The sequence below is a fragment of the Eptesicus fuscus genome, chromosome 1 (assembly GCF_027574615.1).
Source record: "Eptesicus fuscus isolate TK198812 chromosome 1, DD_ASM_mEF_20220401, whole genome shotgun sequence".
NCBI classification, from domain to species: Eukaryota; Metazoa; Chordata; class Mammalia; order Chiroptera; family Vespertilionidae; genus Eptesicus; species Eptesicus fuscus.
In genome coordinates, this window is record NC_072473.1 from 89,038,783 (window position 1) to 89,063,207 (window position 24,425).

At 39.4% G+C, this 24,425-nt stretch overlaps 1 pseudogene; it reads left to right on the plus strand.

Moving 5' to 3' along the window:
* The first annotated feature begins 405 nt into the window (after positions 1-405).
* The window catches only part of LOC103299988 (nascent polypeptide-associated complex subunit alpha-like), a 28,147-nt pseudogene continuing 4,127 nt past the window's right edge, over positions 406-24,425 (plus strand).

The window sequence follows — 24,425 nt, forward strand, 5'->3', positions numbered from 1 at the left end:
TTGTACAAAGGCAGCTCTGGCTTTTCTTTTTTTATGTATTTTATACAACAGAGAACCACTGAGCCTGGCAAATTCTTACTGCCTAGAAGTTTCATTGCAATAGGAGTTTCATTGTTCTCCTTATCTAATTAAGAAAAGGGTAGATTTCCAGGGTCTGAAAAATCCAATTGATTCAAAATACATCCATTTTATTAGATGGAAAAAAACTTTCTAAAATGAGGCATTAAAAAAATGTACTGATTGAATTGTATCACCTTAAGTAATCCTATATAATAATCCTATATAATAAAAGACTAATATGCAAATTGTCCCCTCAGGTGGAGTTTGACTGGGAGTTCAACTGAGAAACCAGGAGTTTGACCACTCACTATGACGTGTGCTGACCACCAGGAGGTGGCACGGAACATGACAGGCGTCAGCGACATGGCGCTGACAGCGGGCGGCAGTGGAGGTGCTGCCAGCCCTAATGGGCCTTGATGAGAGCAGGACCATGGCAGGATGGTGGAGCAGGAGAGCGGGCAGCATCAGGCCAAGGCAGGAGGAATCGGGGGCTCAATCTCCCTGCAGATGGCAGAGGGACGGGGCCACTGCCCAGCACCCAGGCACTGAGGGCACTGGGCTAAGGGCCCAGCCCTGACCAATCGACCCGCAGATGGCAACCAGTGGCCAGCAGGCCCTGATTGCCTGATCAGGGCCAGGCCCCAGGCTGGTATGGGGAACTGGAGGTGGGGTGGTGGTGACCAACCTTCCAGGGCACTCGGGTGGGGGGGGGGTGCAACCTCTCACTGGCTAACTGGGGGCGGGGGTGATGGGCACAGAGGTACGGTGAGAATGTGGGGTGTCTGCCGAGATCGCTCTCACTCCCCCTGCTACCCTCCCCTGGTACGCCAGGGCTCGTGTGCTGGCGAAGCCCCCCCCATGCTCAGTGCCAGGTGCCTGTGAGGAGCCTGCCCCAAACCTGCTTGGCCTCTTCCGGTTGAGCTAGGCCATAGCCACTGGGACCGCAGGCTGGTCGGGCTCCCCGTGGGTTTATGCAGGAACCAGTCTGTGAGGCAGATGGGCGAGAGCGCACTGCGTGTCCGGCTTTCATGCAGTGCTGCTAGGAAACCCAGGATTTAGAATGAAATCTGATCATTTCACTGCACTTCAGCATGCAGTGTCCGGCCACACTTACATTTCTGTGTGGGAACTCAGGCACCATGACTCAGGTGGAAGGAGGCGCATGTTGGCCCGGGGGCCCAGATACTGCCCAGGGCCCAGAAGTCAGCTGGGACCTGCCCTTCCATGCCAGATGCTCATGTTTCAATCACCAGCCAGGCCTAAGGACTGCACTCATGCACGAATTTCATGCACCGGGCCTCTAGTTAGAAAATAAATGTGAATCTGATCATAGATTTTTAAATGACACTACCTTTAACACAGAATAAATTTCTTTGATTTTCCCCTCGATGCATGAAGATTAAAGGCTCGATGCATGAAGATTTGTGCAAGAATAGGCCTTCCTTCCCCTGGCTGCCAGCACCAGCTTCCCTCTGGCACCCGGGACCTGGGCCTTCACTCTGGCCGCCGTCTTCTGCCTTCGCTCCAGCCGGAGTCACTTTCTGCCTTCGCTCCAGACCTGCTGCCCTCCTGTATCTCCCTCCACCCCCCGCCGCCCCCCCATAGTAGGTGTCCCACCCCACCCCAGCTGCTTGGTGCCTGCACGCACGCACTGCCCAGAGGCCCAGAGCGCCAGGGTGGGGCAGAATGCCTGCGTCGTCACCATGGTGATGACTCAAGCATCCTGGCCTGGCCACCGCCATCTTTGTTGTGTCGATTTGCATATTCCCTCTTTATTGGCTGTGGGCGATGCCATCTTTGTCACAGAGTGATGGTCAATTTGCATATTACATCTTTATTAGATAGGGTGTGTGTGTGTGTGTGTGTGTGTGTGTGTGTGTGTGTACATATAATCAGATCTGTATAACCTACTTAACTACTTAAATTAATTAAAGAAAATACTTTTTTTTATTTGTGAATGTTACAATATCTCTTGTTTGAGGTAAATCTAAAATATGTTCTAACATAAGAATACAGGCAGTGCTAAAGTCAAACTTCTAAGAATGAGGAAAAGGCCAGACAGCAGGACTCTGAGGCTAGAAACAAAAAGCTAAGAGATAAATCCCCTGTGATGGCCTAAATCAACACAAGTACACTGAGTGGCCAGATTATTATGATCTCTGAATGCATAATAATCTGGCCACTCAGTGTATATCCTATATAATAAAAGGCTAATATGCAAATTGTCCCCTCGACCAGGAGTTCAACCAGTAGGCAGGCCTGCCAACTGCCCATGTCCCCTCCCCCTGGCCAGGTATATACATATATATATATATATATATATATATATATATATATATATATACACTCACACACATATATATATATTATTCTGTGTTAAAGGTAGTGTCATTTAAAAATCTATATATATATATACACACATATATATATACACACACATATATATATGTGTGTGTGTATACACACACACACACATATATATATATATGTATATATGTGTGCATATATATGTGTATATATATATGTATACTAGAGGCCCGGTGTACGAAATTCGTGCACGGAGGGGGGTTGTCCCTCAGCCCAGACTATACCCTCGCCAATATGGAACCCCTCAAGGGATGTCCATCTGCCCGTTTAGGCCCGATCCCACCAGTGGGATCGAGCCTAAATGGACAGTCGGAGATCTCTCTCACAATCCAGGACTGCTGGCTCCCAACTGCTTGCCTGCCTGCCTTCCTGATTGCCCCTAACCGCTTCTGCCTGCCAGCGTGATCACCCCCTAACCACTCTGCTGCCAGCCTGTTTACCCCCAACTTCCCTCCTCTGCCTACCTGGTCACCCCTAACTGCTCTCTCCTGCAGGGTTGATCACCTCCAACTGCCCTCCTTTGTAGGCCTGGTCCTTCTCAACTGCCCTCCCTTGCAGGCCGGATGCCTCCCAACTGCCCTCTCCTGTTGGCCATCTTGTGGTGGCCATCTTGTGTCCACATGGGGGCAGGATCTTTGACCACATGGGGGCAGCTATATTGTGTGTTGCAGTGGTGATCAATCTGCACATTACTCTTTTATTAGATAGGATAGAGGGCTGGTACAGGGGTTGGGGCCAGCTGGTTTGCCCTGAAGGGTGTCCTGGATCAGGGTGGGGTTCCCTTCAGGCTTGGGCAGCCTGAGCGAGGGGCCTGTGGTGGTTTGCAGGCTGGCCATGCCCGCTGGCAACCCAAACGGAGGTGCTGGTATCTGGAATTTATTTTCCTTCTACAATTGAAACTTTGCAGCCTGGAGCGGAGCCAAGCCTGGGGCTCCCTCGGAGGCTGGCAGACATTTGTGTTGGGGTTATAATTGAAACTTTGTTGCTTTAAGCGGGTGGGCCCGGCCAGGGTGTTCGGAAAGTTTTGCTTCCCTGTTGCCGGCGGCAACCCTGGCCTGCTCTCTCAAGCTCCATTCTGCTGCCATTTGTTTGAATTTGTTTACCTTCTATAATTGAAACTTTGTAGCTTGAGTGGAGGCTTAGGCCTGGCAAGGGCAGATGGAAAGCTTGGCTTCCTCTCTTACCTAGGAAACCTTGCTCTCTGTGGCTGTAGCCATCTTGGTTTGGGTTAATTTGCATGCTCGCTCTGATTGGATGGTGGGCATGACTTGTGGGCGTGGCTTGTGGATGTGTCGGAGGTATGGTCAATTTGCATATTTGTCTATTATTAGGTAGGATGTGTGTGTGTGTGTGTGTGTGTGTGTATATATATATATATATATATATATATATATATATATATGTATGTATGTATATATGTATATGTATATATACTCACTGAGTGGCCAGATTATTATGCATTCAGAGATCATAATAATCTGGCCACTCAGTGTATATCAAGGTTTGGGGTTCTAAAAGGTCAAAGTCGAGGTAACAGCTAGATCTTTACAGTCTGAGTTCTAGAATGTCAGATGGGGGTAATCATATTATCAATATACTAGGTAAGCCTAAAACTGGAATAGAGTTTAATTGCCACAGAGGTCATAAACACACACACACACACACACACACGCATGCACTGACTAGGCAGGAAATGGTCTCCATATATGAGTGGAACAGGACTTGAAAGGATCAAAAATGTGGCAGCTGCTGGCAATGAAAACAGTGAGAAATCAAAAGCTATAACTGAGTCCTAATAAATGTCAAAAAGACCTTTTTAAAGGCAGTTTTGTTCTCAATTATGAATATGCATGGACTTAGCTGGTGGGCAGCAGATCGCCTGAATGGCTCTTTCAACAGGGACCCAATGTCATTCTGGAGTCACTGAGCCAGGGATGGCACACAGGAATGCTGCTGTCAACAGCACCTGCTCTAGAGTCTTCTCTCTTATCATTACATACTTCAGATGGTGGCCTTCAAAATGCCAGACTGCATTAAGCACGTCTTATACAATGTGGAATGCCTTTTTTCTAAAGTCCCCGATTGAAGGGAAAATGTTACTTTTGTGCCCCTTCAAAGATATCTTGTATTATTCAAAGAAAAAGGCAGAACACTTGGCGCCAGGCTGTTGGCCTTAGAAAATCCTTTCGTGAGACCTGATCATCCAGGGGTGTGTGAACCAAAATCCCAAGGGTCAATCTTTTATTATTGTGGTATTTATGAAGTTAAACTCTATTTGTATTGTGGTCTAGCTACATCACATTTTTATAATATCCCCTGTAGGAAATGCATCACAAACTTTACTTGCATGATAGCTGGTAGGAGGGGAACTGGACAGAAACTGCTTAATGAGTATATGGGTATGCAATTTCCTTTAAGGGTGATGAAAATGTTGTGGAACTGGCAAAAAGTACTGGTAATGCAACATTGTGAATATACTAAACTGAGTTTTATGCTTCAAAAAGGTTATGTTTATGTTATGTGGATTTAACCTCAATTTTAAAAAATGCTTTATATCAAATAAGCCCCTACTACACCCCTACTGTGTGCTAGGTACAGTGCTAGATTCTGGGTGTACAATTAATAATTATAGTTAATGTTTAAGTCTTTACAAGGTCCCAGGAAACATTCTAAAACACTGCACATGTATTAATTACCTTTTTCATCACAACAACCCTATGAGAAAGCCACTATTATTCCCATTTTACAAGTGAGAAAGTTGAGGAATATGGAAGTCAAGCAACTTGCCTACATCTAAGGAAGATCAGATTTCATGGTGAAAATGAGACGGGATAGGGTGTGGAGTATTATGTCTAGTCAGTGGTTGTGAAGCCAAGATTTAGACTGAGCCAGTTTGGCTCCAGAGACTGTGCATTTAAGAATTATGCTACATTGCCTCAGATGAGGAGACCAATGAAACTCCTCAAGAATTACAAAGTCAAATGATGGTAAGTACCAAGAGATCCCACAGGATAGGCACCTAAAGACAGGCAAAGATCAGGGAAGTAGCCAAGAAGGAATAGCATGTGAGATGAATCATAAATGATAAAACATAAGAAATAAAAGTGTTTTAGATAGAGGGGAAGATCCTGTAAAGCACAGAGAAGAAGACTATGTTGTAAGCAGTTTGGTAGTACTAGAGTATAAAGAGTAAGTTGAGGAATGGCAGGCTGCAGATCTGGATAGAAAACAGGGCCAGATTATGGAGCTTTTCTACTCTATCCTATAGGTAAAAAAGAGGTATGGATATATTTTAAGCAGGGCGACATAGAGTTGTGTTTTAGAAATATCATTCTGGTGGCTCCCTGGTAGTTGTGATTTAGAGGGAAGACTGTAGGTAGAAAGGGAGACCTAAGAGGAAATTGCTTTACTAATCCAGGAAAAAATAGTGATGAGCTAAACTAAAAAAAAAAAAAGGTAATTAGCATCAAGACATCAAGATGAAATGAATAAATACACTGAGTGGCCAGATTAGATTATTATGATCTCTGAATGCATAATAATCTGGCCACTCAGTGTATATCCTATATAATAAAAGGCTGATATGTAAATTGTCCCCTCGACAGGAGTTCGACCAGCAGGCAGGCCGGACAACCGCCCATGTCCCCTCCCCCTGGCCAGGCTGGCCGGACCCCACCCATGCACAAATTCATACGCCAGGCCTCATATATATTTATACTGAGTGGACAGATTATTATGCATTCAGAGATCATAATAATCTGGCCACTCAGTGCAGTGTATTTAGTAATTCAAATCAGCAAGACTCATAATCTCATTTATAGTCTCAGAAATTCAGAGCTGCCAGAAAGATAAAAAACAAACCATTTCACTTAGTGTCACTTTTCTATTGTTCTTTAAGAAGTATTAAATATAATCACATCTAAACAGAATTCAGAAATAGCTAGTCTGGTCTTCATTTTCAGAAGCTATCCCACTGAAATTCTATATTCAAACAACCTTCATAAAACAGCTTTCTGGAATATCACGTTTCTTTAGGGAAGAAACATCCATATTCAGTACATAAATAGAATATATGCATTCCCAGAGATTTGAAAGGAGAATGTTTTGAAATGGATATAAGAAATGAACTATGTAGCATGTGGCCACCTGGATTGCTTTGTCATCCTAACTGCAAGTGGTTTCAAGATAGCAGGAACTAAAACACTATGCCAGGAGAGTTAGACTTCCTTGGGAAAAGCTTGACATCAGAAAGAAAATACTGAAAGTGGACAAAAAGATTTTTGTTAGATTAACAAGTGATGACTTGTCAGTTGCCATAAAGAGTAAACATTTCCCATCTCAGATCCCTTTTCTTTGGCAAATATCTATCCCCATCATACTCTCTGACTCATTTTAACCCCCTTTAGTCTTCACAGTATTCTCAAGTACTTGGAGGCCACAAAAAAAGATTTATTATAGTCTCCCAGCCTTGATGAAGCTACATTATTACCAAGAACTTGAAGTATACTCAAATGAGACAACTAGAACATGAAAGGAAATTAAATATGGGTAAGAGTCATCACGAGTGTTATGGTGAAGATGAGTATTGTAAAGGCAATGAGGAGGGTCCTTGTTGTAGCTAGAGGGATCACTGCATTTCACAGCAGAGGTGCATTATCCTATCTAATGAAGTGGGAATATGCTAATTGACTGCCCCATCTGCATAGCTGGCGGCACCCACAGTCAATAAGGAGGGAATATGCTAATTGATGGCCCTGCCCTCAAAGATGGTGGCACCCACAGCCAATAAGGAGGAAGTATACTAATTGACTGCCCTGCCCTCAAAGATGGTGGCGCCTATAGCCAATAAGGAGGGAATATGCTAATTTACTGCCACACCCTCAAAGATGGTGGCATCCACAGCCACAAGATGGCAGTGCCCTGTCCCCTCAGATCCCCAGCCGCCCAGGGCTGGCCCAAGGAGCATGCAAGCCTCGGATGGCAGCAGGCTCAGGTAACCAGGGCTGGCCGAGGCTTGTGCTGCCAGCAGTGGCAGCAGCAGAGTTGTGATGGGGCATCGCCTTCCCCTGATCACCGGGTCACCTCCTGCCCCTGAGGGGTCTTGGACTGTGAGAGGGGGCAGGCTGGGCTGAGGGACTCCTCCCTCCAGTGCATGAATTTTCATGCACTAGGCCTCTAGTAAACCATAAGTAGAATGTGAGTAAATTTGGAGAATGAGACAAGGTGTATGAAGGAGAGGCAGGAGCAAAAACTCCAGAGGCTGAAGGCTTAGTGAAGTACTGAACACTAGGCTTTGAACACTAGGTAACCACGTTTAGTCAAGGCTTTCTTACTGGTGCCAAGACCATTTCTCTCACACATTTTCTGTTTATATAACATACTTAATCAAAAAATGCTTTTCTGAAAGTAGAATTTCTTGTATGAAGGGGCAATCAAAACAAGAGAAGCTGAAAAATGATTCTCAAGCCCCCTTGAACCCACCTCAGTTGACAAAACAGATTTGGGCTGTTCCATGGTTTTAATTTTATATTCATCAGGAGCTGGTGGATAAGAAGCATTCCATGTTGTTGGTGAATCTTAAAATGCCAGCTCGATTTGGATCAGCACCCCATTAGCTAATTTGTTTCCATGGGCAGGGAGGAGAGCAGAAAATTCTAAGAATGTCAGCATTAATGTTGAAAATGAAGCAGGATGGTATGGGGAGATATATTTCTATACAGTCAGGTGCAGTATTCATAATGGCATGACATGACACCTAGAGAAAATTCTAGCATTTGTTATTTGTCAGTGCTTCATTCTGGAACAGAGTTGATAATATGAGTCTCTGACTGAATTCATGCTATGAAACCTTGTAGTCCCAAGACAGGCTGCATCTTACAAGGATAGAAGGACACAGCAGAGAACAGATAACCTTTGGTCTTTGAGAACTGCTCACTAGCCCCCAACACCACTCTTCACACACCTCAGACTCTACAAGATGGCTGCCTACCTAGTTCCCCAGTACCTTCCATAAGTGACTTACTATTTTCCACCCTTCAACCGTCTATACTTAGATATACTAGTATGTCACACTCCACCCACTTGTCTGGCTTCCAGGGCTAGTCGCCCTTATCCTATTACCAGCCATGTCCCTGAAATCCAAGGTTAAGTTTACAAAGGACCAGAGAAATCATCTACTGGAACTGATTCCAATATAAGCCTACAGAGGAATCCTATCTAAGAGGAAGATTCCATGAGAAGAGAACCAAAGCAGGTATTCATTCCCTCTGCTATACCAGAGCACATACAATAAGTCCTCACTTAATGCTGTAGGTAGGTTCTGGGGCTTTAAGTAAAATGATGTATAATGAAATAAAATTTACCATAAAGGAATTGATATAAACAAGAGTTACATTCCTGTGCCACTTCATCAGCATTATAATGAAATAATATTGAACAAAACAACGTTATTCAGGAACTGCTGTACTTTTTTCTCAGCCCAAATTTAAAGGGTAACCTGAGGAGTTGAATCTCAGGCTATCTAGCTAATTATGTTTTGTATTTGTGTCTATGAGAAGTCAAATCAAATCCTATCTGCTAAAACAGCCACATTCAATAAGAGCTTAATAGTAGCCTATGTGATAAGAATATATAATCTCAAGAAGTGTTCAACCCCAAACTGGGGTGAATATGATTATTTTTAATGTGAAAAAAATGTTTAAAAAGTCAACTTAAAGTCTTTGGTATCTCCATGCAAAAAGGCAGATGATCTCTAGCCAGATGGTTGTTGGTCACAGTGTCCTCACATACCCAAAGATTGCAGGTTCAATTCTCTGTCACAGCACATACCTAGGTTGTGGATTTGATCTCTGGTAGGGGTGGGAATGGGAGGCAACTGATCTCCCCCTCCCTCTATCCCTCCCACCTTCCATTCCTCTCTCTAAACATATCCTCGGGTGAGGATTAAAAAAAAAAAAGACAGATAATGCTGAGGCTTCTCAGAACAAAACCAGTTATTTAATGAGTAGAATAGGAGGACTCATTGAGAAAGGATATGATCATCAGAGCTTCAATGAAACAGACCTACAAGCTGTACATGGGAAACTAATGCCACCAGGGAAACAATATATAAGAAAGGAGATGGCATCCCTGGGGGAGAAAGTGTACTTATATTTCTTCCAACTCTTGGCTTCGGGTTTTAAAGTTAAAATAGCAAAATTTCATTTGGATAAGTACTGCATTTGGGGGACTTTTAGGGAGGTGGGGCTTCCTTGAAGCTCCACTTTATTACAGCTTATAACATCAATATTTTAAAAACCTTCCACTGTATTTACCCTTCTTTAAAACATACACAGTCTTCCTCTCCCCCCTCTCCCAAGTGATTTGGTAATCTTTGTTTGCAATATCTAAAAGATGCAGCTATAATCAGTGAAATTGCTATAGCTCTTTGCTTTGCTGATTCAGCAGATGTGCTTAAGATCTATAAAAATATAATGATCTTCTGTAAATAGTCAAGGCTGGCAGTTTCAAAAGAAATAAAAATAAAGGTATAATCATTAATCATTTTCATATGCATTGCTTGGAGGGGGTTGGAAATGAACTGATAAATTACTCCGGGCAAAATGTACTGCTGAGAAACTAAATACCTGTTGTATATGAAATAAAAGTTTGCATTACCAGTGTCCTGGGTATCCTCTCTAATAAGAACAGGATATCATATAAGGTGGTCCTCAAGTGAGTCACTGCTGAGACAACTGACAGTTCATTATATTTATGAGGAAAATAAGGATACATTTGCTAAAGGTATGAATTTGCTTGGATCACCAAATCAAAGGATTGTCTAGTTGAGCAGATTTAACAAGCTCAATAAAAACTTATCAAAATCTTAATTTTAAAAAAATGTGTTGGTAACTGTTTATGGAATATTTTTTTCTCTGACCTTGGAATATGTGGCCCCAAAAGGATGATCAATTGAAATATGTAAACCACCATTTCACCAAATGCTAATGATAAATCTTCAGCATTTTCTCGTTATGAAATCATTTCTAATCATCTTTCACATTAGACACATGAATGCAGAAAATTAAATTATCAACTCTGATAAATGTGAATGCCTGAACAGAAGACTTTCACATTTAGTAGAGAAATACCATCTTGTGCAGCTTTTTTATGAAATACAGAGAAAGAGATTGATTTTGTTTTCTATCTCCACCCACCCAAGCCACACAGGCAGAAACATGTGAGACCATCATTTAGCCACAAGCAACTTAGATTTTAAAAGCCTAGCTAATTGCACTTAAAGGTGTATAGCACTGAGGCTGCGCCAGCTATGGCTGAAAATATTATATTTCAGAATGGCCTTCATCTTTTGGTTGTAAATTAGAGAAGAATATTTTATTGTGCACATGAAACACCAAATTAAAACATATACCCACTAGAGTTTTTGGCAATAGCATCAAGAAAATGTCACCTAGCCAAATAGACTAAGTTGTAGAAAATAATGTTAATTGAGACCATAATGTGCTATATTAATTATGCAAGAAAAATGTAAACAAGCACAATAAAGAATAACATCTGATTTAAGGTTTTTGAAAATTCAAATTAGTTCCATCTTGATTTTTTTCAGATAAATAATACTAAAATCATGAAATCAAATTTTAAACAGCAGAATGTGTGATTATTCCAGCTTTAAGAGAAGTTACCCTAGCATTGATGACATTATTAGCCTAGCAACCTATACGGTATCTAGTGGACATGGTTTTCATCCTAACCTAGCAATTGCAAACCACTTGTCTTGAACTTGAGGAGATAGTACACTGAAACTTCCAATGGCCAAGCAGGGCCAGGAGTGGGATTTGGGGATTCTGTTACACCATTGAAGAAAACGGTTTTCTTGACTTTTAGAAAAAAAAGTCTCCATGAAATGAGGAAAGGAGGAAAATTAGGAGAATTCTCAGGGGGAAAATAATGTAAACATTGTATGTTTTTTAAAATATATTTTTATTGATTTCAGAGAGGAAGGGAGAAAGAGAGAGAGAGAGATAGAAACATCAATGATGAAAGAGACCCATTGATAGGCTGCCTCCTGCACGCTCTACACTGGGGATTGAGCCCACAACCAGGGCATGTGCCCAGACTGGAAATGGAACTGTGACCACCTGGTTCATAGATTGATGCTCAACCACTGAGCCACACCATTGTATGCTTATTATCTCCTACTCTTTCCAAATGTCTTTTCATTTTCAAATATATTCACTGTCTTTGAAGGAAGGGATGCAAAAAAAAAAAAAAAAAAAAAAGGATGCCTCCTTTTCAGCAGGGAAGCATATAGGTTTTGAAGCCTATATCCTGTCTAGAGATATCTTAAGTCCCCTTCACAAAAAGAAGCCAAGAGTTTCACTGTTTCTTCCCCAACTGAGTTATGATTTTCCACTTAAAAACAGCATAAGAAATTTGCATATCTCACCAAAAACTGAACAGACCATCTGCATCTGCCTGCATCACAGGTAAACTTCTACAGTCATGGCATCTATGCCTGAATAGCTATTGATTGCCTAGGTACAAGTATATTAACTCTTTCATACCATTAAGTTAATCTTGTTGGTCTCCCTGATTGCTTTATCTTCCAAGAAACATTAGTTTGGACACTGAATGTCACCCTTTACTATCATGTTGTTAGAGTACTGCATACCATGCTGGTACAAATGGTTTTCCCTTCCTTTTTTATCACATACAAAATTTAAAAATAAATCAGATCTAAATATAAAAGCCAAAACTATAAAAGTCTTAGAAAAATCATAAGAGTAAATATTCATGACCTTGCATATGGCAACATTTCCTTATTTATGACACCAATAGCATAAACAATGAAAGAGAAAAGACAAATTCGATTTTTTCCAATTTTAAAAGTTACACTCACCTCCTCCCAGGACCAAACTGGAATTACAACTAAAATATAGAGCAATCAATCTGAATAACCAACTGAAGACTAACTGAAGAGAAGTCTTATAATGAATGATTTACAGAAGAAGCTGCATCAAAACTGGTAGGAAAGTTGGAGAAGCAAAAAGGGTTGGCCCCACTGTCATGGGCAGTGGTTGAGATTCTAGAGAGATATCTCTCCTACAAAGGTTCCCTTTGAGAAGCATGGCCCTCAACCCCAAGCCAGGCTCCACAATTCAGAGCACTAGAGCTGGGAAGAGGTGCCCACATAACATCTGGCTGCAAAAATCAGCATGGATTCTGTCCACGAGAAAGATATAGGAGACTGCTAGAGACACAGGTGCACAATTAAAGGGCCAATGCACAAAATATGGTTCTCAGAGATTCACCTTAGGTTCTGGGAGAAGGAGGGCAGACCAGGCTAGAGTCACATAAGGAGAGACTAGGGTGTGTGGCTCTGGGGAGAGAACTGAAGGGACAGCCAGCAGGATCCCTATGCTGAATCACTCTCACACCAAAGTTGCAATCTTTCTTGGGTGGAACATTCCCATCCATACAGCAACAGCCTAGGGGAAGGCAACAGCTCTACCCTCTGGACTCCCTGTCACCCCACCCTGCAGAGCTTGTACTGCTGAGGAGTCAGCTGTGTGGGCAGAAGTATCTAGGCAGATTTAGGGGGTGTCAGTGACTGAGTTGTGTTTCTTTGAGGCAGGGGCTATTCCCCCCACTTTCCCATGAACTTGAGGTCTGGGCAGAGTCTGGGACAGACTGAATTGTGTGGCTCCGAGGCAGAGGCCTCTGCCCCCATCTTCCCCCAAGTCTGACAGGCACATCCCCTTCACAGGAAATCCACTAGCCCTATCCTCCAAACTCCCAGTGGACCTACCCTGCTGAGATACACCTCCTGGTAGAATCTATAACAGACTGAATTGTGTGGCTCTAGAACAGGGACCATTTTTTCCTCACATACCCAATTAGTGCAGAACCCTCTCTTAACACAACTAAAATTAGGTCAGTTTGGGCCTGATAAAGTCTGCTGACCACATCCTGACAACTTCTTGAGACGCCCACCCCAACACAAAAGTGTGCAAGGATCCAGCAAGTGGCATCTAGACTTGAGGTGCTGTGGGACATCTGCTGACTGGCCTCAGACCGAGAACTGGCACCAACTTTAAACCTGTATCAATCCAGTGAACACTACATGCCCCTACCCGGTGATTCACTGAGAATCTACCTCATGCAACTTGAACACTGCTAGAGGCTCTTTCAGTGACTAAGTCTAGCAGGTAGCCAGAAGGCGGGCAGAATTTGGGGTGCCTTGGGACTTTTGCTGATCTACCCCTGGCCTGGTGCTGGTAAGAGCTTGGTTCTCTCCATGCATACTTTCCAGGCCCAGCAGAGGCAGCCACAAACTATGGATTTCTCTGTAGCTCTAAACAGTTGCCCAGGGCCAGTCCCAGGCAGCACCTGACATTAGCCTGCAACAGAGTCCCTCCCAAGACACCCCAAAACCAACACACCTAGCAACCAACTTCATACAACATCAGAGCAGGATACAATTCACTTCACAAAGTGGCATATACAAAGGGAGATCTTGGCAGGCACCAGACATGGCTGAGCGAATTATGCTTCATATGGTCAGCACCTATACAATAGGTCATACACTGTGGTCAGGGTTGGCCTTCACAGTCAGCACCTGAGGCCACACACAAATGGGCCAGTAGCAATAAAAAATCAATTACAATAGGAAGACCCATATAGCTCACAAAAGGGATATTTGTGGAGCACCCAGCACACGTGATCAAGGATAATGTTCCATTGGGACCCACAGGACACTTACTATGTATGTAAGGCCACCCTCCTGAGACTGGGACTCATAGAAGATCTACCTAGTACATAAAAACAAACACAAAGAGGCAGCCAAAAAGGGAGACAGAGAAATACGCACCAAGTGAATAAACAAGATAACTCTCCAGAAAAAGAGCTAAATGAAATGAGGCAAGAAATTTATGAAATATGGAGTTCAAAAAATGATTTAAAAAATGCTAAAGGAACTTAGTGAGAACTACAACGGAACTTAATAAGGAATACAACAGCATAAAAAAGGACAGATAATCCATAAAAAGGAGTCAGAAATTAAGAATAAAATATCTGAAATGAAGAATGCACTAGAAGGAATAAATAGTAAGGTGGATGAAACAAAGGATCAAATCCGTGATTTGGAAAACAAGGTTGCAGAAAACACCCAACCAGAGCCATAAAAAGAAAAAAAGAATTTTAAAAATGAGGATAGTTTAAGGGACCTTTGGGTCAACATGAAGCATACCAACATTTGCATCATAGGGATACCAAAAGGAAAAGAGAGAGAGCAAGTAATCAGAACCTATTTGAAGAAATAATGACAGAAAACTTCCTTAATCTGGTGAATAAATAAGACACACAAGTCCAAGAAGCACATAGAGTCCCAAACAAGATAAAACTGAAAAGGTCTACACTAAGTCATACCACAATTTAAATGCAAAGGTTAAAGACAAAGAGAAAATCATAAAAGATACAAGAGAAAAACAGTTAGTTATATATAAGGGAGCTCCCATAAAACTGTCAGCTGATTTCTCAATAGAAACACTTCAGGCCAGAAGGGATTGGCATGAAATATTCAAAATGTTGAAAATCAAGGACCTACAACCAAGACAACTTTGCCCACCAAAGCTATCATTTAAAATTTAAGGAGAAATAAAGAGCTTCCCGGGGGTGGGGGGGGGGGACTAGAGGAGTCTGTTACCACCAAACCAGTATTATGAGAAATAATAAACAGCCTTCCAGAAGGAGGAAGAGGAGGATGAAGTGGAGGAGGAGGAAGAAAAGGAGGAGGAAAAACAACAACAGAGGAACATAGTTAAAAGAATAAAATGGCAATAAATGTGCACCTATCAATAATCACTTTAAATGTAAATGTCTTAAATGCTCCAATAAAAAGATATAGAGTAGTTCAATGGAAGAGAAAACAAGACCTGGTACATATGCTGTCTATAAGAGAACCACTTCAGAACAAAAGATATACACAAACAAAAAGTAAAGGGGTTGACAAAGATATTTCATGCAAATTGAAATAGAAAGAAAAGCTAGTGTAGCAACACTTTATTATAACAAAATAAATCTTAAAACAAAGCCTATAATAAGAGACAAAGAAGTACACTACATAATGATAAAGGGAGAAATCCAACAAGAGGATATAAACCTTGTAAACTTTTAGGAACCCAACACAGGAGCACCTAAATATATAAAGCAAATCTTGATGGACATAAAGGGAGAGGTCAACAGTAATACAGTCATAGCAGGAATTTTAACACCTCATTAACATAATTGGATAGGTCTTCCAGATAGAAAATCAACAAAGAAGGGCATTACTTGGCACATTAGATCAAATGAATTTAACATCTTCAGAGTATTCACCCCAAAGCAGAAGAATATGCAATCTTTTCAAGTAAACATGAAAAATTTTCTAGGATAGACCACATGTTAGGACACAAAACAAGTCTCAATAAATTTAAGAATATTGAAATCATATCAAGCATCTTCTCTGATCATAATGATATGAAACTATAAATCAATCACAATGTTTAAATAAAACCTGAAAAACACACAAAGATATCGAGGCTAACTAATATGTTACAACGAATGGTTAAAAATGAGATCAAGGACGGAAGAACTCAAAAGATACCTAAAAACAAATGAAAATGAAAATGCAACATCCAAAATCTATGGGACACAGAAAAAGCAGTCCTAAGAGAGAAAATAAAAGCATTACAAGACTACCTCAAGAAACAAGAAAAATGTCAGATAAACAGTCTAATTTTACACTTAAGTGAACTAGAAATAGAACAACAAAGAAAGCACAAAGTGAGTAGAAGAAGGGAAATGATAAAGATAGGATCAGAAATAAACAAAATAGAGTATATAAAAAACAGTATAAAATATAAATGACTCCAATAGCTGGTTCTTTGAAAAGATAAACAAGACTGGCAAACCATTAACCACATTCATCAAGAAGTTAAAAAGAAAAGAAAAGAAAAGAAAAGAAAAGAAAAGAAAAGAAAAGAAAAGAAAAGAAAAGAAAAGAAAAGAGAAGAGAAGAGAAGAGGAAAGGGAAAGGGAAAGGGAAAGGGAAAGGGAAAGGGAAAGGGAAAGGGAAAGGGAAAGGGAAAGGGAAAGGGAAAGGGGAAGGGGAAGGGGAAGGGGAAGGGGAAGGGGAAGGGGAAGGGGAAGGGGAAGGGGAAGGGGAAGGGGAAGGGGAAGGGGAAGGGGAAGGGAAAGGGAAAGGGAAAGGGAAGGGAAGGGAAGGGAAGGGAAGGAAAGGAAAGGAAAGGAAAGGAAAGGAAAGGAAAGGAAAGGAAAGGAAAGGAAAGGAAAGATGCCAAAGAAATAAAAAAGAAGTAACAACTGACACCAAAGAAATTCAAAGAAATATAAGAAAATATTATGAATATTATGTCAACAAATTGGACAATCTGGATGAAATGGATGAATTTTTAGAAACAGACTATCTTTTAAAAGTAAATCAGGAATCATGAGAAAATCTAAATAGACAGATTACAATCAATGAAATTAAAGCAGTAATGAACATACTTTCAACAAACCAAGTCCTGGACTGGATGGCTTCACATGGAAATTATATCAAACTTTCAAAGAAGAGCTAGCACCTATCTTTCTCAAACTATTCTAAAAAATTCAAGCAGAGTGAAGACTCCCAAGCTTATTTTATGAGGCCAACATCATCTTAATTTCAAAACCAGATAAAGACACTAAAAAAGAAAGAAAATTGTAGGCCAATGAACATAGATGTTAAAATCCTCAACAAAATATTAGCAAATTGGTTCCAGCAATATATTAAAAAGATCATACACCATGACCAAGTGGGATTTATTCCAGGGATACAAAGCTGGTACTATATTTACAAATCAATAAATGTTATACATCACATAAATAAATGGAAAAACAAAAAACACATGGTCATATCAATAGAAACAGCAAAAGCATTTGACAAAATACAACACGTATTTTTTAATTTAAACTCTTTATTGTTTAAAATATTACATAAGTCTCCTGTTTCCCCCAATGACCTCTGCCCAACCAACCCCTGGCACATGCCCTCACCCCTGTGTCTGTGTCCATTGGTTATACTCATATGCATGCACGCATGTCCTTTGGGTGATATCTAAACACCTCACACCATACCACCACTCATAGTTTGGACAGTCTGTTCAATGCTTCTATGACTCTGATTCAATTTTTGTTCATCAGTTTGTGTTGTTAATTATATTCCACAAATGAGGAAGATCATGTGATATTTATCTTTAACTGACTGGCTTATTTTGCTTAGCATAATGCTCTCCAGTTTCATCCAAGATCTTGCAAATGGTAAGAATTCCTTCATTTTTTACAGCAGCATAGTATTCCATTGTGTAGATGTACCACAATTTTCTAATCCACTCATCTGCTGATGGGCACTTAGGATGTTTCTAAATATTAGCTATTGTAAATTGTGCTGCTATGAACATATGGGTGCATATAACCTTTCTGATTGGTGTTTCTGTTTTCTTGGGATAGATTCCTAGAAGTGGGATTACTGGGTCCAATGGAAGTTCCATTTTTAATTTTTGAGGAAACGCCATATTGTTTTCCACAGTGGCTGCACCAGTCTGCATTCCCACCAGCAATGCAAAAGGGTTACTTTTTCTCCACATCCTCTCCATTACTTGTAGTTTATTGATTTGTTAATGATAGACATTCTGACAGTTGTGAGATGATACCTCATTGTTGTTTTGATTTGCATCTCTCAAATGATTAGTACCTTTGAGCATATTTTCATATGTCTCTCGGCCTTCTGTATGTCTTCTTTCAAAAAATGTCTATTTAGGTCCTTTGCCCATTTTTTGATTGGATTATTTATCTTCCTTTTGTTAAGTTGTATGAGTTCCCTATAAATTTTACAGATTAAACCCTTATTGGAGATAACATTGGCAAATATGTTCTCCCATGTAATGGGCTTTCTTGTTGTTTTGTTGATGGTTTCTTTTGCTGTGCGGAAGCTTTTTATTTTGATGTAGTCCCATTTGTTTATTTTCGCCTTAGTTTCCATTGCTCTAGGAACTATATCAGTGAAGAAATTGCTTCGGCATATATCTGAGATTTTGCTGCCTATGGATTCCTCTAGTATTTTTATGGTTTCCCATCTTATGTTTAAGACCTTTATCCATTTTGAGTTTATTTTGTGTATGGTGTAAGTTGGTTGTCTAGTTTCATTTTTTTTGCATGTATCTGTCCAATTTTCCCAACAAGATTTATTGAAGATACTTGACCATCTGTCCAATTTTCCCAACAAGATTTATTGAAGATACTTGACTCCATTGTATTCTCTTGACTCCTTTGTCAAATATTAATTGAGCATAATGGCTTGGATTGATATCTGGGTTCTCTGTTCTGTTCCATTGGTCTATATGTCTGATCTTGTGCCAGTAACAAACAGTGTTGAGAACAGTGGCTTCATAGTATTGTTTGATATCTCGTATTGTGATCCCTCCAACTTTGTTCTTCTTTCTCAAGATTGCTGCAGCTATTTGGGACTTTTTTTTTATTCCAGATGAATTTTTGGAGAGTTTGTTTTACATCTTTGAAGTATACCATTGGCATTTTAATGAGGATTGCATTGAATCTATAGATTGTTTTGGGTAGTATGGACATTTTAATGATGTTGATTCTACCAATCCTTGAACACGGTATATTCGTACATTTCTTTATGTCTTCCTCTATCTCTTTTTTCAGTGACCTGTAATTTTCTGAGTACAGGTCCTTTACCTCCTTGGTTAAATTTATTCCTAGGTATCTTAGTTTTTGTTGCAATGGTAAATGGAATTTTTTTTTTTTAGTTTCTTTTTCTGTGAGTTCACTATGGGTGTATAAAAATGCATAGATTTATGGGTGTTAATTTTATATCCTGCTACATTGCTGAATTCATTTATTAATTCTAGTAGTATTTTCATGGAGTCTTTAGGGTTTTCTATGTACAATATCATGTCATCAGAAAATAATGACAATTTTACTTCTTTTCCAATTTGGATGCCTTTTATTTCTTCTTGTCTGATTGCTATGGCTAGCATTTCCTAGTAAAATGTCAAACAGGAGTGGTGAAAGTGGGCATCCCTGTCTGGTTCCTGTTCTTAGTGGAAATGGTTTTAGTTTTTTTCCATTGAGTATGATGTTGGCTGTAGGTTTGTCATATAAGGCTTTTATTCTGTTGAGGTATGATCCTTCTATTTCCACTTTATTGAGAATGTTTATCAGGAAAGGATTTTGGATTTTGTCAAATGCCTTTTTATCGTCAATTGATATGATTAGGTGATTTTGTTTCTCAATTTGTTTATGTGATGTGTCACATTGATTGATTTGCAGTTATTGCACCAGCCTTGCATCCCTGGATTAAATCCCACTTGGTTATGGTGTATGATCTTTCTAATGTAATGCTGGATCCGAATTGCTAGAATTTTGTTGAGGATTTTAGCATCTATGTTCATCAGGGATATTGCCCTGTAATTCTCTTTCTTTGTAGTGTCTTTATCTAGTTTTGGGATTAGGGTAATGCTGGCTTCATAGAAAGAGCTTGGAATTATGCCTTCCTCTTGAATTTTTTGAAATACTCTGAGGAGGATAGGTTTTAGTTCTTCTTTGAATATTTGGTAAAACTCCCCTGTGAAGCCATCTGGCCCCAGGCTTTGTTTGCTGTATTATTTTGGATGACTACTTAAATTTCCTCCTTAGCTTTTGACCTGTTGAGATTTTTTTATTTTTTGGTTGAGTTTTGGAAGGTCATATTTTTCTAAGAATATGTCCATTTCCTCTAGATTGTTTAGTTTGATGGAATAGAGTTGTCCATAGTATATGTATATAGTTTAACAATCCTTTGTATTTCTGTGGGTTCTGTTGTTATTTCGTCTCTTTCATTTCTGATTTTTTTCTTGAGTCCTCTCTCTTTGCTTCTTGGTGAGCCTGGCTACAGATTCATTACTCTTGTTTATCCTTTCAAAGAACCAACTCTTGGTTTCATTGATCTTTTGTATTGTTGGGTTTTTTTGTTTGTTTGTTTTGTTTTTTAGTCTCTATGTCATTTATTTCTACTCTGACCTTTATTATCTCCTTCCTTCTGCTCACTCTCAGATTTTCTTGGTGCTCTCTTTCTAATTCTTTAAGTTGTTTTCTTCTTTTCTGAGGTAGACATGTTATGCTATGCACTTCCTTCTCAGGACTGTTTTCACTGTGTCCTGTAGATTTTGGATTGCTGTGTTTTCATTTTCAGTCATTTCCAGGATGTTTTAAATTTCTTCTTTGATAACCCAATCGTTGTTTAATATCATGCTATTCAGCCTCCAAGTGTTTAACTTTTTCTGATTGTTTTTATTGTAGTTCATTTCTAATATAATGGCATTGTAGTCTGAGAAGATGCTTGATATTATTTCAATCCTTTTTTTGGTTTGGTTTTTTGCTTTTTTGTTTGTTTGTTTTAATTTATTGTTTAAGTTATTACAAATAGTAGTGTACATGTCTCCTATTTTTTCCCCATTGACCACCCACTGGCTTCCCCTACCACCCAGTACTTGCCCTCACCCCCCAGTGTCTTGTGTCTATTGGTTGTGCTTATATGCATGCATACAAGTCCTTCGGTTGATCTTTTAACACCCCCCACCCCCCACTCAACCCTCCCATAGCTTCCCCCTATAGTTTGACAGTCTGTTCGATGCTTCTTTACCTCTATTTTGTTCAACAGTTTATAATGTTCTTTATATTCCATAAACGAGTTAGATCATGTGGTATTTATCTTTCATTGACTGGCTTATTTCACTTAGCATAATGCTCTCCAGTTTCATCCATGCTGTTGCAAATGGTAAGAATTCCTTCTTTCTTACAGCAGCTTAGTATTCCATTGTGTAGATGTACCACAGTTTTCTAATCCATTCATCTGCTGATGGACATTTAGGCTATTTCCAAATCTTAGCTATTGTAAATTGTGCTGCTATGAACATAAGGGTGCATATATCCTTTCTTATTGTTGTTTCTGTTTTCTTGGGATATATTCCTAGAATTGGTATTACTGGGTCAAATGGCAGTTCCATTTTTAATTTTTTGAGGAAACACCATACTGTTTTCCACAGTGACTGCACCAGCCTGCATTCCCACAAGCAAAGCAAGAGGGTTCCTTATGCTCTGCATCCTCTCGAGCATTTGTTGTTTGTTGGTTTGTTGATGATAGTCATTCTGACAGGTGTAAGATGGTACCTCATTGTTGTTTTGATTAGCATCTCTCAGAAAATTAGTGACTTTGAGCATGTTTTCAAATGTCTCTTTGCTTTCGGAATGTCCCCTTTTGAAAAGTGTCTATTTAGGCCCTTTGCCCATTTTTTGATTGGATTTTTTGTCTTCCTTTTGTTAAGTTGTATGAGTTCCCTATAAATTTTACAGATTAAACCCTTATTGGAGATAACATTGGCAAATATGTTCTCCCATGCAGTGGGCTTTCTTGTTGTTTTGTTGATGGTTTCTTTTGCTGTGCAGAAGCTTTTTATTTTGATGTAGTCCCATTTCTTTATTTTCTCTTTAGTTTCCATTGCTCTAGGAGCTGAATCAGTAAAGATATTGCTATAACAAATGTCTGTTATTTGGGTACTTATGGCTTCTTCTAAGATTTTTATGGTTTCCCATCTTACGTTTAAGTCCTTTATCCATTTTGAGTTTGTTTTTTTTTTTGTATGGTCTAAGTTAGTGGTCTAGTTTCATTTTTTTGCAAGTATCTGTCCAGTTTTACCAACACCATTTATTGAAGAGACTGTCTTGTCTCCATTTTATACTCTTGACTCCTTTGTCAAATATTAATTGAGCATACTGGCTTTTGTTGATTTCTGGGTTCTCTGTTCAGTTCCCCTGGTTTATATGTCTGTTCTTGTGCCAGTACCAGGCCATTCTGAGAACAGTGGCTTCGTAGTATAGCTTGATACCTGGTATTGTGATCCCTCTAACATTGTTCTTCTTTCTCAAAATTTCTGCAGCTATTCGGGGTCTTTTTTCTTATTCCAGGTGAATTTTTGGAGAATTTTTTCTAGTTCTTCGAAGTATGCCATTGGTATTTTAATGGGGATTGCATTGAATTTATAGATTGCTTTGGTTACTATGGACATTTTAATGATGTTGATTCTACCAATCTATGAACATGGTATATTCTTCCAATTGTTCATGTCTTCCTATATCTCTTTTTTTAGTGTCCTGAAATTTTCTAAGTACAGGTTCTTTGTCTCCTTGGTTAAGTTAATTCCCAGGTATCTTAATTTTTTTGTTGTAGTGGTGAATTGGATTGCTTTTTTAATTTCTCTTTCTGTGAGTTCATTATTGGTGTACAGAAAAGTCACAGACTTCTGGGTGCTAATTTTATGTAATGCGCCATTGCCAAATTCATTTATTAATTTCAGTAGATTTTTTTATGGAGTCTTTGGGGTTTTCTATGTACAATATCAGGTCATCTGCAAATAAGGACAGTTTTACTTCTCTTCCAATTTGTATACCTTTTATTTCTTCTTCTTGTCTGATCACAATGGGTAGTACTTTCAATACTATGTTGAACAGGAGTAGTGAGAGTGGGCATCCCTGTCTTGCTCCAGTTCTTACGGGAAATGGTTTTAGTTTTTGCCCATTGAGTATAATGTTGGCTGTTGGTTTGTCATATATGGCTTTTGTTATGTTATCCTTCTATTTCCACCTTGCTGAGAGTTTTTATCAAGAAAGGGAGTTGGATTTTGTCAAATTCTTTTTTTGCATCAATTGATATGATTATATGGTTTTTATCTCTCAGTTTGTTTATGTATGTATCACATTTATTGATTTGTGGGTATGGTACCATCTTTGCATCCCTGGAATAAATCCCACTTGGTCATGGTGTATGATCTTTATAATGTAATGCTGGATTCGATTTGCTAGAATTTTGTTGATAATTTTGGCATCTATGTTCATGAGGGATATTGGCCTGTAATTCTCTTTCTTTGTATTGTCTTTATCTAGTTTTGGGATTAGGGTAATACAGGCTTTGTAGAAAGAGCTTGGTAGTGTTCCTTCCTCTTGAATTTTTTGGGATAGTCTGAAGAAGATAGGTTGTATTTCTCTTTTGAATGTTTGATAAAACTCCTCTGTAAAGCCATCTGGTTCAGGGCTTTTGTTTATTGGAAGATTTTTTTATTACAGCTTCAATTTCCTCCATAGTTATCAGCCTATTCAGATTTTTTATTCCTTCTGGTTTAATTTTGGAAGGTCACATTTTTCTAGGAATATGTCAATTTCTTCTAGGTTGAACAGTTTGTTGGAGGACAGTCACTCATAGTATTTTTTTACGATTCTTCATATTTCTGTGGGGTCTGTTTTTATTTCACCTTTTTCATTTCTGATTTGGTTTATTTGGGTCATCTTTCTTTGCTTCTTGGTGAGCCTGGCTAGAGGTTCATCAATCTTGTTTATCCTTTCAAAGAACCAGCTCTTGGTTTCATTGATTTTTTGTATTGTTTGTTTGTTTGTTGGTCTCTATTTCATTTATTTCCACTCTGATCTTTATTATTTCCTTCCTTCTGCTCACTCTGGGCTTTTCTTGTTGTTCTCTTTCTAATTCTTGAATTTGCAGAGTTAGATGGTTTCTTACCAGTTTTTCTTGTTGTTGTTTTTTTGTTTTGTTTTTTTTTTGTTTGTTTGTTTTTTTAGGTAGGAATGTAAAGCTATAAATTTCCCTCTCAGGATTGCTTTCAACTGTGTCCCAAAGATTTTTAATTGTTGTGTTTTCATTGTCATTTGTTTCCAGGATGTTATTTATTTCTTCTTTGATCTCTTTGGTAACCCACTCATTGTTTGATATTGTGCTATTCAGCCTCCAAGAGTTTGAATTTTCATGATTGTTTTTCCTGTAATTGATTTCTAATTTTATGCCATTGTGATCTGAGAAGATGCTTGATATGATTTCAGTCTGCTTTAATTTGGAGAGACTTTGCCTGTGTTAC